The sequence below is a fragment of the Castor canadensis genome, chromosome 10, assembly GCF_047511655.1.
Source record: "Castor canadensis chromosome 10, mCasCan1.hap1v2, whole genome shotgun sequence".
In the NCBI taxonomy this organism is placed as follows: domain Eukaryota; kingdom Metazoa; phylum Chordata; class Mammalia; order Rodentia; family Castoridae; genus Castor; species Castor canadensis.
In genome coordinates this window covers 108,424,524-108,442,457 of record NC_133395.1, presented here as the reverse complement: position 1 = coordinate 108,442,457, position 17,934 = coordinate 108,424,524, and the positions used below count along the sequence as shown (strand labels likewise).

Below are 17,934 nucleotides of genomic sequence, written 5' to 3'. Positions count from 1 at the left end.
TTAAAAAAGTTGACATGAAGAGAAATATGGAGAATGCTACTTTAAAGTATAAGAAAAGATGATCAATAAGGAAATACACAAATATGGCAAAATGAAGCACGTGTGGGGAAGCTTGCATTATGGATGGAGGTGAAACTTATTTTAAAAGATTTTTTGATATTTAAAAGAAAATGAGATCATTATCTCTATAATGACAATGTTTTTCAATTTGAAATTTCCAACATAGATATTTCAAAAGCTGTTTAAACACCTGACATGTTTCACTGAAACCTAAGTTGTTTTCAGCAGGGACAGTGCAGTCTAGTACGTTGGATGCATTTACAAACAATTTTTAAAAAAGGTTTTTAAAGAAAAATTAGACTACAAAAGAATGTGATTTGCAGTGCAACTTCACCTTAAGTTGAGTATCAAAATTTTTAAAATGATGAGAAAATTAAAACAAAGGTGTTGGGCAAAATAAAGTTTTAGCTAACAGAAAAACACTTTAAAAGGTACTAAAAATATCAATACTAACACACAATGGGATGAAATATTGTAAATGTTTGTCCAACCATTTTACACAGATAAGACAAAATGCCTCCTGATTGCCTTAGTGTCCTAATGACCTGACCTATGCTAATGTAACATGGGAGTTAATAGTCTTTAAGTTTTTTATCCAGAAATCACAAATCTATTCATAAACGTGTAACATAAGTGTGTAATAAGGACTGACATGGCCTTGAAAATGATAAATAGAATAAAGGAGCAATAAAGGCACCTAATAATGACTTAATTGTAAAGAGTAACAATATGGCATAATCATGACTCTATCAATCCCATATACACATTAATTTCCCCTAAAGCACATTCTTTTTTCTAGAACTATAGGATTATAAGAAATGGCATAGATAAAATGGCACACAGAGGCTTATCCCCTAGTGATACACTACATTGATAAATGAATTACTACATTATCTTCCCTTTTAGAATATTTATTACAGCCACTGAGTACTGGACAGTGTAAACTTAGATCAAAATAAACAAGAAAAAAGATAATTAGGGAAAATACTACCCTATACATGTTAGCCTAAATATCATGGTGAAAGGGAAAAACATCAATTGTTTCTACACAGGCATCATGTATTTAGACATAATGATGCCAAGTATTGAAAAAAGTTAAAACAAAATAAACTTTAGAAATCTTGCTATCAAAGTAGAAAACTTCAAGGAACATGAAATATTGCAACTCAGATGCATGAACTATTTAATATGTGGACATACAGTTAAAACAGAGTGCACCATTCTTCTCTCACATGAGAAGGCATTCCTACTGGCTATACAAAGGAAGCAAAGATAAAATATTATAACAGATAAAAAGATTTTTTAAAACTTAGTGAAAGGACTACTGCATGTTTCAGATGGCAACATATTAAGATAAATATGCAGGCAGATATCCCAAAGCATTAAAACACATTCAGAGTTCTGAATAGCACATACATTTGTAATAAACAGAGAAAGCATTTAGAATTCAAATGCTTTTAAGATACAGCAACTCCGCCAGTGACTGTTAGTAAAGCAATGCTTTACTAACAGTTTCTAAGGACATGGGTTTGTTTTGTTTTTCAACTTTTTTAATTCAAATATAGTTGGCTATCTCTCTATACTCCTACAGCAGCACAATTTATGTAGCATATTGCTCTTTTTTTGTCATGTCAACTCTTTGTTTTTTTGGCTTTAGCTGCAGGTGGTGTTTTCCATGTATGAATTTCTGGGAATATGGTCTGTGTTGGCCATATAAGGATGTCTATTCAAGCCATATGTTTTGCTGTCATGTGTTTCATTTTGTCTGTCTGGGATGTCAGTACGGATTTCCACATCGTTTTTTGAATGGACCAGATACCAGTATGTAAGAGCAGGGAGGAAATGCTGGGGCTGCAGCCCAAACAACTTTTGTGAAAACATGTATTGGAGAGGAAATGCAATATCCTGTAAACATTTTCACCCTCTTATCACACATTATCTATGACCGATATCATCACAACCGTTCACAGTGTAAGAAAGAATTTACTTGTCAAGTTCAGAAGTTTGCAGTGTATGCATCTAGCTTCCTTAGGCAGATCCCACATCTTTGGAGGTCAGGACATAGCATATGCTAGCTGCCTTACTTTGAGAGCTGCGGGTCATGTAGCCAACCTGACCCAGACTTGAACCTGGGGAAGTTCAAGAATGCCGCCTCATGCTTTTCTCTTACTAAACTTTCTGACTAATCCCACAAGATGTTCTGGCCCCCAATATAGCTTTCATAGCATCTTTCATTTCTCCATTGGAATAGTCCTCACAGTCTTAAATCAATTAACAATTTGAATAATCATTAGTTGAATAAATATCTCCCTTATTAGACCACAAGTCCTTTGAATGCAGAAGTCTCTGTTCGCTGCCACAATATCAGAAACTTAATGCGATATCCTTACAATATTTACATTATGAATGGCTGTATAGAAGCAAAAAGCTCAGTGTCATTTTTAACCAGTTTGCATTGCTAATTGTATTGACAATACTTCTTAGGGATGGCAGAAGTGAGGAGGAGGGAACGGTGAAGAAGGTGGTTGTATCATTTAAATTTGAGCTAATTAAAATTCCATAAAGTTTACAAGTTAGTTCCTCCATCATATTTCAAGTGCTCAATAGCCCCATGTGGCTAGTTGCTTTCATAATGGAGAGTATAGATTACAGAACACATCCCTGTCTGCAGAAGTTCCATTGGACAGCACTTACCTCAAAAACTCCAGGATGAGGTCAGGAGGAGTGTTAGGGGTGCTGAATGGCTTTCAGACATTCTAATGATGTCTGAATCGAGATCATTTTCCATTTTAGAATTAGCCCACAGATCTGGAAAGTTGCATGGAATGAGACTTGTGTACTGCTGAACACAAATTTAAGACAACTTTCTAGACATGTCTGTACTTGAAAGGATCCTGTAATACATTTGGAATAATATGACTTTACTCCAAATGCTGTTTTCCATGAGCATTTAAATATCTCATAGGTGAAGTTAAAAACTGCAGTCATTCCCACCCTTCCCTTGGCCTCCACATTAAGGAAGCATAGCTGCCCTTAGAAATGGCTCTTCTGGAGGTTTTAATTGTAGATAAAATCCAGATACCAACCAAACACTAATATACTGCAGAAAATAATGGCAAAAGTCCTGAGAATGTGGCAGGAGAGATAAAAAGGTAATGATAACAAACTTTAAATATAGGGTTTGAGTTTTGGCTTTTTCCCCCCCAAATAAACTGAGTTTCAGTTATAGCCAGAAGTTGTTTCCTGATTACTTTGGGATAGATGTAAATACTCACTGGTAATTAATTATTTGATTTCAATAATTTTTCAAATTCTTTTTCAAACTGAAGTTTGAACTCAGGACTTCACACTTGCAAAGCAGCCACCATACTGCTTGAGCCACACCTCCAGTCCATACGATCTTCATAGACAAAGATCATTATTATAGTGGAGCAAAGAAAGGCCAATGTTTATTCTAGCTTTGGGAGATGTGGACAAGAGCAGCCCTGGTAGTTGTCTTCTGGAAACTGACAAGGTATCTTGACCTCTTACCTAGAAATATTACTTATTTATTAGCAAAAAGTTCATTGGGTAAAATTTTTAAAAACTACCTTTCTTTCCATGGATGTTGGTATGGAAGGTACAATGCAAGGTACAATGGTAGTAATTCCACTGAAATTGGTATTTCTATAGAGACCTACATCCAAAATTGAGAAGGGAGGAGGGAAGACTTCTGCAATTGCCATTGAGCTCACCAGTCAAGGTTACCACCAAGGTACTTCATTTTCAGGACACTTCATTTTGTCTCATGGCCCAAAGAGGGGAGTGCCCTTCCTGTTCCTTCTCCCTTGGGGACCTCTCTTCTGCTAGCTCCTTTAATATGCAGCCTGATTTCACCTCTTGGATGTTCTATCACACTACCTGTCCTGTTTGCCATGTGGCATTCCATATTTATATGTCTGCACTTCCAAGCTTCAAGGCTCTAAGCATCTTGAGGTTTATTATGTATATATTCTTGGAGTCTCTCACTGTGCCTACCACCACAGTAAAGACATTCCTGAGCTGCTTTTAGGATTGGGTGTTTCTAAGAATGCTGCTTAACAATCTTAGGAAGTGAAGCCAGGTGCTAGGATCACAAGCAGGATGTCCACGCTGCACCTCACTGCAATTCTATCAGAATGGCTGAAGGTTCCCCTCTTCAGGCATTCAGTTTTTTAGATCTCCCAAGGTGATTCTGATATCCAGCCAGGCTTGGCACCTACTGGGTTAGATCATGTTTTGAAGACAGAGGATCAAACATGCCTGCTAGAATACCCCTGAGATGAACTTTTTCACCCAATCCTGGAGGCACTTGGGAAAGGTTAAGTCTGTTCTAGGAACCAGCAGTGGCTCAAAATTTAAGAAATGTATGTATAGGCAAGCCACTAGTTTCAAACACACAAACAAAAAAGGTTTTTAAAAAAAGGTGTGTGTGGGGTGGGGTGGGGAATGACAAACTATTAGATCATTGATTTGGTGAATAAAGGTATGCTATTTGAGGAACCATGATAAATTAGCATTTGGGCATTTGCTTGAGATTTACTGGGGTGCCAGAAATCCTGTGCAGGTATGTGATTTATCATCACAGACATAAGCGACTAACCACAAAATTACACATGGAAGTACGGTTCCAAAACCAGTCTATTATTTACTGGAGCCAGAACCATCCGAGTTTCCTCTAATTCTTTTTTCAACATAGTTGCATGTGTTTTATCCCCCCGCCCCCAGCAAAGAAAAGCTATTCATTCTTGAGTGGGCTTCTCCTTAAATGGTTGAAAACTGTTCAATTTATTTCCAGACTAAATCACTGCACTTGAACAAAACCAAAGTATTCACACCGTTCATTCCCTAGAACCAATTGCAGGGCATCCCTGCCCTGACTTTGATACTCACAGGAAGCTCAGAGGATTTTAATTCCAAGGAGTCCAGCAGCAACCCTTCCCAAGGATTTAGCTAAGACATATCAACCAAATTTTCTTAAGAGATGTGAATATTGCTGTTATTCTTCCCTGGTGTGGTTATTGGGGGAAAGAGTTTAAGATTACAATAGGCCTGAATCCTAGCCCAGGTCATTTTGGTGAAACGCCAGTCAAAGGCAGTATCTAACATTGTACTGTCATACCCACTGCCACAAGACACTAGACTAGGTACTGCCTACAGGAAAGGAAAGCTACCACCAAAGAGATACAACTGGATAATAAAAGATCACTGTAATGCTTGAAATTTGTTGAAGCAAAAGGGAAGTTTAATTAAAAAATAAAACACATTCCACAGGGGCTGAAAGGATTCAGAAGCAGACCGTGGTGATGGCTGCACAACAGTATGAATGTAATTAATGTCACCAAACTGTACACTTAAAAATCATCAAAATGGCATATTTATGTTATGTATGTGTATACAGTGTATATATTTAATACAAAAATCTTAAAATAACAAAGCAAAACAATCTTTCAGTTATTCCTAAAGATTGGCAGAAATGTATTATCATTAAAATGCCATGGCAAACTTGAGAGAAAGAATAAACTACAACACACTAGACAACCCAATTCCCACCCCAACCTTCCACTGTGTTGTCCTTACCTGCTAACAGCCACAGTCCAGGCTATGCTAGATAATTAATTCATGTGATGAATTGCTGACCTAAACATAATTAACATAGATTGGTAATGAAAGACCAAGATCTCACCCAATTTGAAGTGCCTCCCATGCAAGAAGATGGGTTCTCTTTGAAGGTTTTAGTCAATACACTATCTTAGCAAAAGAGGAGAAGGAAGCACAGACAAAACAAATAAGTAACAGTACATTAAGTCCAAAAATTCTTTTGGGATGTTTTTCGAAAGAATAAAAATTACCTACATTCATGAAGTACTGCACCTTCCCAGTGAACAGTCTTTTAAATGTCTCCCACTCACAGGCAGCACAGCTGCATTTCTAACAACTGTACAAATGTAGTCTATATAATAATTTTATAAATTGTTTATGTCCAAAGTCTTTAGATTCTATCTCTTAAACAAAAGAAAATAATTTTAAAGGCTTTGAAATTTGGTCAGTTACTTTTAGTGACAGTTTAAGGATTATTTACTTCTTATACAACAATTAGAAGTATTATCTTTTTTTAATCACATACTGATTTTACTATGTGTTATATAATCTATTCCAACTGAGTTCATTTTTTCATATTAATGAATTAGAAATTCACTTATAAATTATATTTTATTGAATTTCATATCCATATATTTTTTGATAGTAAAACTTAGGAATATTAATACAGGATGGATGACATAGTGGAAAAAGTAGTGGCAAAAAGATTGGGCAAATCGATTTGGATCTTGCTTTCCACTCTGCAACCCAGCTGAGTGACCCTTCATTAGTTAAACAGGATCAAGCTCCAGATCTATAAAGTGATGGAATAAATTTAAATGAACATTATATTTAAAAGCATTAAATACATATAAAAGCATTAAATACAATATTTAAAAACTAGCTTCACAGTATATGTCAATCATATTTGCTATATGTGTTGAAGGTGCCTCTTTATTTATTAGTGAGCTTATTGTGAAATTTAATTCATAGATAACTAACATGAACTATAAATATGCATGCAAATTTCTAGCTGATATGAAGTGAAAAGTTTATAAATAATGCTACAGTATAACTTTAAAAAAAGAACTAGAGAGCCTTGAGGCTATTTTTTTAATCATTTATTTTGTAAAGAGTTTTTTTATACATGTGGGAGAGAAACAAACTGCATATTTATGAAAAATTTTGATAGGGACCGGCTTGTAACTGCTTTGAGGCTTCATTGCTTTAAAGATGGTCAATACCTGCCATTTTTCTATTTTCTACAATAAAAAAAACTACATACTCACATTATAGTTAATGAAAATGAAATTTCTTATCTCTCCTTGGAAGTTATAAGGCTCTCAAAAACAAGTTTTTAGTTCATTTTGCACAAAGGATATTTGTCACTACAAATTTACAAGGCTGCAAGCAATGTAAATGTGTCTTTGAGACTGGCATATGCCATACTTTAGGATATAAAACCCAATCTTGTGGCATTCTTAATAGATTTGAGAAATCCAATTATTTGGCCAATGTACAAGGATGAAGAAATGTGTATATGTATATTTAATGTACATATAGCATAACCTGAGAAGTATATACAGATAATATTTGCATATCATACAATTTAAAATTAGGCTATCACTGTTTCCACCAGAAACACACCAGAAGTGGTAGTGTAACACCCCTAAAAAAGACAGAATGGATGACATGGTGGAAAAAGTAGTGGCAAAAAGATTGGGCAAGTTGATTTGGGTCTTGCTTTCCATTCTGCAACCCAGCTGAGTGATCCTTCATTAGTTAAACAGGATCAAGCTCCAGATCTATAAAGTGATGGAATAGAATTGATCATCTTTAAGGCCAGATTTTAAAATTCTATCATTACATTTAGTGTAAAAAAATCAATTAAGATACAAAGAAATTTCTCACATGCCACACTAGAGGTTTATCTCTCTATAAGAGACAGGTGTCAAACAAACAAATTAAAAAAAAAAAAAACACTAAGGCAAAGAGAAACTTTAACTTACCAGATTCCATCTGTTACATTTGAATTCATGCATAATTGATTATCCATGACTGGTAAGTTCTTTTTTCACTAGCTGACCACAGTTTTCTAAACATTATGTATTAAATCACTACTAAAGTAGACTACATTGCAGAAACAGCAAGGCAGATAAGAATATTTTAAATGAAAAATTACATGCCGGTTAATAATAATACAGCTGACCTATGTTTAAGAGAGAGAAATTTTAATCATGTGCATATTAAATATTAATAACCTATTCTGTTATTGTTATAATAAGGTTAAGTAGGTTTCTCCAGGCTTAAGGAAAGACAGCAAGAAGGAGGAATGCATAATGGTGCAAAAACATACAGAGAAGAGAGACAGACATAAGGAAAATGTGTCAACAATAAACAAGAGGAAATGAGAAAGAAGGCAAAGATGAAGGAGGAAACTAATCTCTATGTGTCATTATGACTGCCAGAGTACTGGCAAAGAAGCAGCATCCTTTTATTTCAATTTTAATCATTTCTGAATTTTAATACCCGGCTCCTTTTGTAATTCTCCTGGCAGTCCCTACATGCCTTCATCCCAGCCAAAACACCAGTGTAAATTAAATGGCAGGCAACCACACTACTGATGTAGCCTCCCCAAAGAACCTACCAGGTGACCAAAAACAAAAAAGGTATGTCTACCTTACATCCCTGTGGACCTCTAGCCAATTAACTGGTTGAATGTTTGCTACTTTCTTTAATTTTGAAAAGGACAGTAGTTAGGTAGGCTACAGATAGAAAATCATTAAAAAAAATAAAGCAAGCCAGTGGTAATACAATAATCAGTGACCATCAGGGCCTGGAAAAATGAGTTTGCTCTCACTGGCACTAAGGAGCATCACATGATTATTTAATTACAGCTCTAATTTTTGTCTCGTGGATGGCAACATATCAACAATTAATAGGGCAAATACAGGAGACTGTGTTTTTAAAGAGACAGAATATGCAAGATAATGTAATAGGTCACACAGCAGTGTACTGGCTGAAGAACACATTCTTTTTCATGTAACCAAATAGAAATGTCTTACAAATAGCCCCACTTGTATTTTTTAAAGGATATAAATTTTAAAAGGAAGTATCTTTTAAAGACAACTTTGATAAAGTAACAGGAACTTCTCAGAAGGTTTTAGTTGCAGCTACCAACCCTACAGCAAATCTAGCGTTAGTTTTAAGGAATGAACTTGTCATTAAGACACACATGCTGAGTCTTACCATGTTTTTTAAACCATGTACATAGCTGATAGGGAAAAAAGAATTTTTATGCAATAATCAAAGCTGAGATTTATTCAGTGGGATCCTGAAAAAAAAATCATTATCATAGGAAAGAACAGGTAGAGGTCAATCAGCCTTGAGCCACTAGTCCATAGTATTTTTGGTTCTGGAATATCAGAAACACCACTCCATGGTAGCCCAGCTTCAAGGAACTCGGAGGAGTACTCTGTTGACTTTAGTACAGTTGGTTACTACAACCAGGCACCAAAGGACCATGAACCTGAACAGAGATACTTAACCTAATCCTGAAGGTCAGAGGATTCAGATAAAACAGACTCCCTGGTGCTACTGTCAAGAAAATGGCAGAGCCCATAGTTAAAGAAGAAAAGCATCCAATTATCCAGAAAACTAGGACATATGTAGATTAAGTGCTCAGATAACCCCAATGAAAACAAAAAAGGAGAATGAAAAGTCTCTTTTGTCAAAAATCTTTATTACCATAAACTGCATTCAATATTTATTCTATTAATTTAGCACTTCTTTAAGGAGGGCTCCTATATGCAAGGCACGGAATGCTAAAGTTTCTCCTTGTTTATATGGCACAGACGTGTACCTTACACTTAATTCCTATTTTTGTAGTTCAATACCTTATAGGAATAAATGACAGCAAGACCCACAAACGTGATACGGTGGTAATATTAGTGTATTTTTAAGTGCTGTATTGCAAGCTTACAAGGTTTACAAATTCAAATTCATCAAAAGAATTCAAATAGCTAACAATTTGGTAGAATCGCTCAAGCTTCATACTTCTGTACTTTCAGTCATCTATTGTCTTGCCATGATAGAAGCCATAGCTCAAACCAAGGTCTGAGATATGGACAATGAAAGAATCTTAGAAATACCACTATGATCAGCTGCTCAGATGTACTTTAAATAATTGAGTTGCATAGAATTATAAGAAGTGTAATTTGACTAAAGAAACAGTGACTAAAATGATTTCGCAAAAAGACATATTAAGAAGTGCTAAATCAACTCAATAAGCTTTGAATGGCTTACACTGGTCAGTCATCAAAAAACAAGAAAATGTGAGCATCTGAAAATTCAGTATGGAAAAGCTAAAACTGCTGAGGGGCAACAATTTCTAATACTACTAGCAAAACCTATCAAGCCAATACTAATTACAAAGAAAGAAAAATAAGAAAATGTTCTAACCCAGAAAAAAGTTTTAAAATTCAGTTGCTTTAGTAAAAACCTTTAATGATTCTGAACCAAAAATCTAACTGTATACATTATAAAATATTAAAAAAAAGAGTCTAGCAAGAAGCAGCTTGTATGTAAGAGTATACATCATTCTTTTTTAACATGATTGTTAATATACAGTTAACATGTCTCAGAAAAGACTGTAATTAACTGTCTACTGCTCTAATAACACTAATAAGCATACAGTATTATTAAAATACAATGACTCCATACAAACTAAGGCTGTCATTCTTAAACTTTTAAGTTAATGTTCTAAATTGTATTTTAGCCCTCTTAAGCCACCCAAAAAGGGTACCACCACCAAGAATTTTTTAAAGCATAGTTAATAAAATATGGTTCTTTCTTCCAATAGTTTGAAGAATCTATCTACCATTAAACAGGACATGAAGTATCATTTCACTTAGTGAAAATACAGTGGGAAACACTTAAAATTATTTTTATCAATTCTGAAGATTCTTTTAAGCTTTAAAAGTGTAAATATTTAGATTTTGTGCTTCATTCAATCACATAGCTCTGTTGTTAATCTCCAATGATTTCCATTGTCTGGTTCACTGGAATAGGAAAACAAGTGCATTCAAAATCAAACAACTAATTATGGATATGCTATATTCAAGACTACCTTTGTTTCAAAAGATATCTGCATACATAAGTTCTATTTTATTCATAATTATTATTACAATAAAATATTTATAACACAAAACCTGTTTTACCTTAAAGTCCTTAATACTGTAAATATTAGAAGGCCAGATTGTCATTTACATGCTCTTGACACGTATCAGGAACTGTTGAGCAAAGAATACAGAGCAATCTCTAGCAATCGTCTCTCCTACATCCCTAGCTTCCAGGAAAATTACATGTAAAGAATTCTCCATCACAGAGTACTGTCTACCTTTTCTTTAAGGGGAAAAGGAAAAGAAGGTCTAAGAATTTCCTCTGGGAGATTGTTACCACATCTCACCATCCCCCCCCCCCCAAAAAAAAAGTGCCACTGAAGAATTTTCCTTGGTATCTGGTCCCAAATCTGAGAAAAAGCAACATACCAACACAGAGTCCTCCCCCGGACACTAAATGCCTGTCTTTCACTGTGGCTGCAGCCCTGAGTCTCCACATGGAACTTTTCTGGCACTTACCCTCTAAATATCAGAGGCTGTTCTCCGAATCTAGCCCTATAGGAGAGATCTGAAAATGTGGTCTTTGATGAGGTGACAATGACGAAGTTCTCTGTGGCACTGCTAGCAAGGCAGAAGCATCCCCCAAATGAGGTGGTTACCAGTTGCCTGTGAAGCAGCTGGACCATTACTGCAGTTCTGAGGGTGCGTCACAAATCAGGTCATAGCTCTGAGTAGAGTCCACCCACTTCACTGGGTACAACGCCCTCTACTTCCTGCACACCTGGGGGGAAGGGGAGCAGAAGAGGGGGGCCAGCTAGGGTCCACAGACATTCTAGTAAAGGCATAACCAGGTGCAGCCTGACATCTGCCTCTTCTGCAAGCATTTCAGCCCCATTTGGGGAACCTGCACTCCTTGGTACTCAAAAATGTGTGTAACAATAAGCGGGCTCTAAAATGAGTGATGACCATAATAAAATATTGCACAGTTAAATGTTTTATCCAGCAAGATCTTCCTCCACTGGAAACTTAAATTTTGATTACAAGACACTTCTCTACCAAATGTCAAATAACTGGACTGAATAAATTTCAGCAGAAACTAGGCAACATAAATCCTGGGGTACCAGTTAACTAATTTTCATTTCTCGTAACTAAACTAGATCACTGCATAACTGAATTACATCCTTGAAAGTCCATGGAAAGAGGTGATTAGAATTTCTATTACAAACCTTCAGACAGCAACAACTGTGGAAGTGATACAGAATAACTTGAAAGAATAAAAATAGGCCAATATGTTAGAGAAATGCTACACTACTAAATCTCACCCTGAGTATATATACACACAATCTGTATCTATTTACTCTGAAATGAAGTATCTGATCTTAAAAAAGAATTTAAAAAAATAAACAGCAAAAGGTACCATTGGCATAAGATCAAAAGTACAAAATAATGTGTGTTGATGTGTTGATCACACTCGATGAAGACATCAAGTTTAAATAGACTTACCATTGAGAATAGCAGTTCGGAATGTGATACAAATTACCATAGTAGACACTTTTTCTTTGATACAGTGAAGGGAAAGAACCTTGTGTAACAGATTTGATTTATATGCTTGCTGTATTAAGACCACATTCTGCTCTGATGTCAGTGAATATAGGATCAGAGATTGACAACTGTGTAGAGTAAGTGAATATAGTGCTTCTTAAGATAACTTAAGCAAAACAAGCATTTTCTCAAGTTAATCATGAGTTTGGGAATTCAACTTTCAACGGATTTTGATGTTTCAAGGGGGCTCTGAAAGAGAAAGGGCCTTTAATTTTAAAAAAAGTACATTTAGTATTATATTGTAAAAAAAAAAAAAGGCAGAAATTTCCTTTATTTTAAGGATGGCACATTATCAAGAAGACAAATAAAGGAGGCAAGAATATTTCCAGAGGAAAGTTAAGAGAATCAATCAATCGGTCAGTCAGTCAATCAACCAATCAATGTGCCCCATTTTATCCTCCTATTTGCAAACTTCCATTAAAAACTGAAGCATTCCATCCAAGACTTGAAGGGAAGACACTATCACCATTATTATCTAAGGAATCAAATAGTTTCATCTATTTGAACTTTGGAGAAAGTTAATTTAGGAAACACATACTTGAATGTGCTCGAACATATTTGTCCTGAGGCTGCTTTAAGATGACTATTTTAAGTGTCATGCAGATTCTTTGGGGAGTTTGATGTTATAGATGAGGTATGCAAAGGAAAAGTACATAACATTTCTTTCAACTGGTTCTCACACGACAGAAATGAGGAGATGAAATTACACTGCTTTAAAGTTTGCCACTGGGAAATGATAAGAAAAACTCCTCTCGACCCCTACTCCCAACCAGGAAGAGTGTGAAGCCCTGGATTATAGCACAGGTAGATATTAAAACGGAGACAGAGCCGTTATTTAGTGGTGACAGGAATATAAATACGTGCACTAACCTATAAACTGGTATTTACTTCAGGAAGGTAAGTAATATTTTTCCTCTGATTGCTGAGCTGTCAGTTTAATGCAGCGTAAATAAACAGTAGGTGCCTGCTAGCTCAAAGTAGGAAGTGTTCATTCCACACGAGAAACATATTACCGAACCTCAGTGCTCATCATGCTGAAACATAACTTTCATTTTACCAGAAAATATACCCTACCATGGATGATTTTCGTGCCTGATCTATTAATTAGCTTAACTCTGTTCTGTCAAAATGTAAACCAATTTGTAAAAATCATCACAGACTTTTGGAGTTTGAAAACCAAATCAATTTGGAAAGCAAGAGTAATGACTCTTCTGTAATCTGATCACAAATACTAAAAATGAATACTTAATATAATAAGCATCAACTGTTTAAAACCCCCCAAAAGACAAAGAACATGTTTAAATAACATAGAATTGAATCACCTGAGTTATCTAATTTACTCGAAATCCTCCTCTTCTGTTAATTAAAAGCAAATAGCGCTTTTCAATATTTTTTGCAATTTGGTGCTAGTTTGATCTTTTCTATAATACATGTTTATTTTGCTCTGTGAAATATCTAAAGGTAAACCATTCATAAAAATTAAGCCATGTTCCCTAATTCCAATAGAAAAGAATCTGAATGCTCATGAGAGAAGCGGCAAAAGTTTGAAGATCAGATGATATCCTTCCTAACAGCCTTCATGTAAAATGTGGTTTTCTTCCTATTTTATGTATGCCATAAACCTATGACAATATATAGCAACTAGTCCCCCCCCTTATAGATGAGTCCTAAGCAACATAGTTGGTGGTATCATTTAAAATGGCAACTCATTTAAAAAGTATAAAAGGCAATTTGTGGAGGTTCTATTTAAAACAAGATCAAAAGTCTGATAATCAATAAATTGCAAAGGAAAGGGTTTTTTTTTAAAGAATATTTTTGCCCTCAACTACAATATGTCTAGACATAATCAGAAGATTGAAAGATTGATTAGTCTTCTGCATTTATGTACTTCATCAATTCCAAATACTAATATAATATTAACTGCAAAGATTCAAAGCAACATATATAGAAGGAATGATGTATTTGAGTAAACAGCATATCTATGTATGTATGGCCCTTTTGGTAATTTACAGAGCAGATGAAATCCACTAGAGTGCTTTAGAGAGTCCCTGCTGTATATCCATGTTGTGTTTAGCTTAATAGTGTTTGTAACCAAAAGATTTTTACAATAATTAGGAACAGGTGCCTGTCACCTGACCTTTTAGGCCTAATTTACAATCCACAACCTGTTACAAGAAAAAAAAAATTGAGATTCTCTTGTAGATATTTCAGTCCTTGCTAATTTAATGTAGTGCTTCTTAACCATCACTCAGCATCTCCTATCTGATTCACAGGTTCACATAGCTGGCAACAGAGGTCTTTGCAGAAAGAAGCCAACATTCATTTTGTTGTTGTTCTCCTTTAAGATGCTGGGAGACAAAAGAACTACTTCTGTAGATTATCAACCAAAGAACATATTAATTTAATACAACAAGTGAACAAAAGACATTCCTTTTGAATACTTTTACATACAAAGAACTATTATTTATTACATATTTCAGCTTGTGGGAAAGTGAAGAATGCATTCATTCTGAAAACAACTACTCAGACTTTTGGAAGTTTTTGAGGTCTTCTTTATCTTTTTTTTTTTTTTTTCTTCCACCCCACTATCACACACACACATTTTAGGAAGCTAGTACTTCAGAAGGGAAATCCCTATTTGTTCTTTTTTCATCCATAATTTGCATTCATTATTCAGAAAGGAATACAAAATTGAGCAGTGATTTTATTTCTCTTGCATAATCTTGTTATATGTAGCCGTATTCAAATTTAGCAATGCTTTGTGTTTTATAGCTACTGTTCACATAGTGTGTATTACATATGACTGAACAACTCTACATTTAAAACACTGCTTCCATTAGGAAAATATGAAGTACTAAGTGTCAAATGGAGATGAAGAATAAATAGATTTGTTATATTTATAAAATGCATGGTCATTTAAAGTGTGCATAAACAGATACATATTTGCTACTGTTCCATGTTATGTGGTAGGCATATTGTCTAAAGTGTATTTAATAGTGTGCTTAACCAAGTTAATTAAAGTATTTATATCTGGTGATTGTGTTAAACACTTGGAGAGGTAGTGAAAGATACAGCCGATTACTTCTGCTAACTAAAGTTGAAATTATGCACTTATTATAACCTTTTCTAACAATGTGAGAAAAACAGAGTAAATATATTAAATTTGTTTCACAACAGATGCTTAGGTTGTTAATATTTAAGATGCCTATTCATGCTATTCCTGTCTGCACATTTGTCAAAAATGTAAGCTTGAATGCTAATGCTTGCCAGCAGACTGGAGCAGCCAGTATGTGAATGTACTACTGTTCTACTAAAATAATACGCAATAGAAATAAAGGATTGCTAAACCATAGCATCACCCCACAAAAGAGATCCATAAAGGTTTTTGAGAGCAAACACCTCAACCTAGGCTTTCTTCAGACTTAAAGTAGGGGGTTCTTATTTATTTATTTATTAGAGCAACATATGACTATAGAATAAATCTCACATTCTCAGAAAATCCACTTTAGATGTGGTGTAAATTTCCATAAAGTTTCCACTGGTGAGTTAGACTCTCTCTCCTCAACAGCCCAAACACTGTAAATTTCAGCGACTGCTTAGGACAAAATCTGGGAACAGGGAGAAAATCTCACTCCCCCTCCTCTGTTCTCTTTGGAAAGCCAGATCCTCTGGCCTCCAAGGATACAAACATGCAACCCCCATAGGTTAGGGCAGAAAGGTTCTCTCCAGGAAAGATGTCTTTCTGTTTACCCTATCTTTATTTTACAGCCTTGTGGAGTCCATGTCTTACACCATTTGCCTGAAAATTCAGAATGCCGCGGAGAAAGTTTTCCGAGGAAGGGCGCAGAGGTCAAAGTTGTCAACCAGGGCCCTCTGAGAGAGGACCCTGTGGTTGATACTTGTAAGTGAAATTTGGCCAGGGCCAAAACCTACAACCTGAGCTCTATATCGCTCTCCCCTCTCGGTGTTTCAGGGTCATCCCAAGAGTGTCCTACTCTGCTTTTCCTCGGTACGCACGTGTCACTCCCCGGACCTGCCACCTGCCTGCTTAGTCCTTCTTATGGTGGTTTCCCAAAACCCATATCAGCGGCCCAGGAGAAGGCCTCTGCGCTCGGGTCTGATAGGCAGGAGGGCAAAACGGTGCAGACCCCGATGCTGCACCTGTGCTAAACCCCTGCCTGGTAGGAGGACAGCCCTTGCTCCTGCCACCAGCCCAACTCCACGCCCGCACTCACGCTAACAGCCCCGCCACGACCCACCTCGCTGTTGGCGGCTAGGACTCAAAGCACACTGCTTCGGATTTTAAACTCCGGGCTCCAACTTAGGCGCCCCAGTGAGTTCAAGGATGGAGAAGTTGACACAAACTTCCCGAGGGTCTCCCTCCGCTGTCGCTTGCCACCAGCCGCAGTGGCCGGAGCGGAGCAGTCGGGGACCGGCCAGGAAAGGATGCTCAGCGTGTTCGCTATGTGGCGGGGGAACACTTCCACTCCCCCTGGCAACCCGGCTGCGGAGTGCACGGAAAGGCTTCCCCTTTTCCCTGGCAGCCCCCTTCGGTCTTTGCCACTCTACCTTTCTCTTCGAAAAGGGGGCCTGAAGGAGTTTGCTCAGCCAGGATCTGTCAGGCAGGTGTGTCAAGTGTCCACACCCTGAGAGAGAACGAATGGCATCTCCAAGTCCCCCATCCCAGCCGCTGTCCCTCACTCCACCGGCCCACCCTCCGGCATCCATGTGCGCGCGAGATGGGGTTTGGAAGACCCCCGCTGCCGCTGGACGCCCGCAGAGGTGAGCAGAGCAGCCCCAAGCTGGGGCGCCGGGGGTGGGTGCTTCGGAGAAGTTTGGATCAATTCCGGAAAAAAAAAAGAGACAGAGACGGGGACAGAAAGAAAAGAGCATGAGGCGCATGGGAAAGGAGGTGGCGAAGGAGAACTCACTCAGGCATGAGCGCTGGGGGCCGCAGAGTCGCTCGAGTGCGGGCCGGAGAACAGGCACGGCTCCCGGGGCGGGCGGGCGAGTGCGCTGGCGTCGGACTTCCGAGGCGGCGACTGCTGCCTCTCCTGTCGCCGCCGCCGATCTGCGGCTGCCGCGGAAGTTAATTGCAACTTGACTTCAAGTTGTCTTCTTTCCCCATTCGAAGTGGGCGTTTAAAGGGGAGAGCGAGGCAAGGAGCGAGCGAGCAAGCGAGAGAGCGCGCGGGGCCGAGGGAAGGAAGGGGGGGCGGGGGGGAGGAGATGTTAACGGGGGAGGGGGAGGGGGCGGTGGCGGGGGCGGGAGGGGGAAGGGGCCGGCGGGAGCTGCTCTGGGCTCGGCGGTCGCCGCGCCCGCAGTCTGGAGGCGCTCCGGAGCGGCCGGGGCGCCCCCCGCGGGAGCCCGCAGCCGCCCGGGGCGCGCATCCAGCCGCGGCGCCTCGGGCCGGGCACGCTGCGCCCAGGGCGCACTGGCGACCCCGCCGCCGCTCCGGAGCTGGTGCGGCGCGGGCTGGCCGGCGGGGCGGCCCGCCTCCCCAGCGCCCGCCCCAACTGGCTTCTCCCCCTGGCGGTGGGAGCCTCGGCGGCGG

At 38.1% G+C, this 17,934-nt stretch overlaps 1 protein-coding gene across 4 annotated transcripts in view; it reads right to left on the bottom strand.

Annotated features, from left to right (window-relative positions):
* The window catches only part of Satb1 (SATB homeobox 1), a 96,659-nt gene that overhangs the window by 78,332 nt on the left and 393 nt on the right, over positions 1-17,934 (bottom strand). Inside the window, exon 1 of one of the 4 annotated variants that reach the window (XM_020186691.2) lies at positions 17,312-17,537. The exons of 1 other annotated variant lie outside the window; for it this stretch is intronic. The gene's annotated coding sequence lies outside the window, so the exon portion shown is untranslated. Of the gene's footprint in view, positions 1-10,877; positions 10,902-11,297; positions 12,586-17,311; positions 17,538-17,934 lie in introns of those variants that run through there. 2 more of the 4 variants (XM_074043838.1, XM_074043840.1) reach the window with 2 other exon arrangements.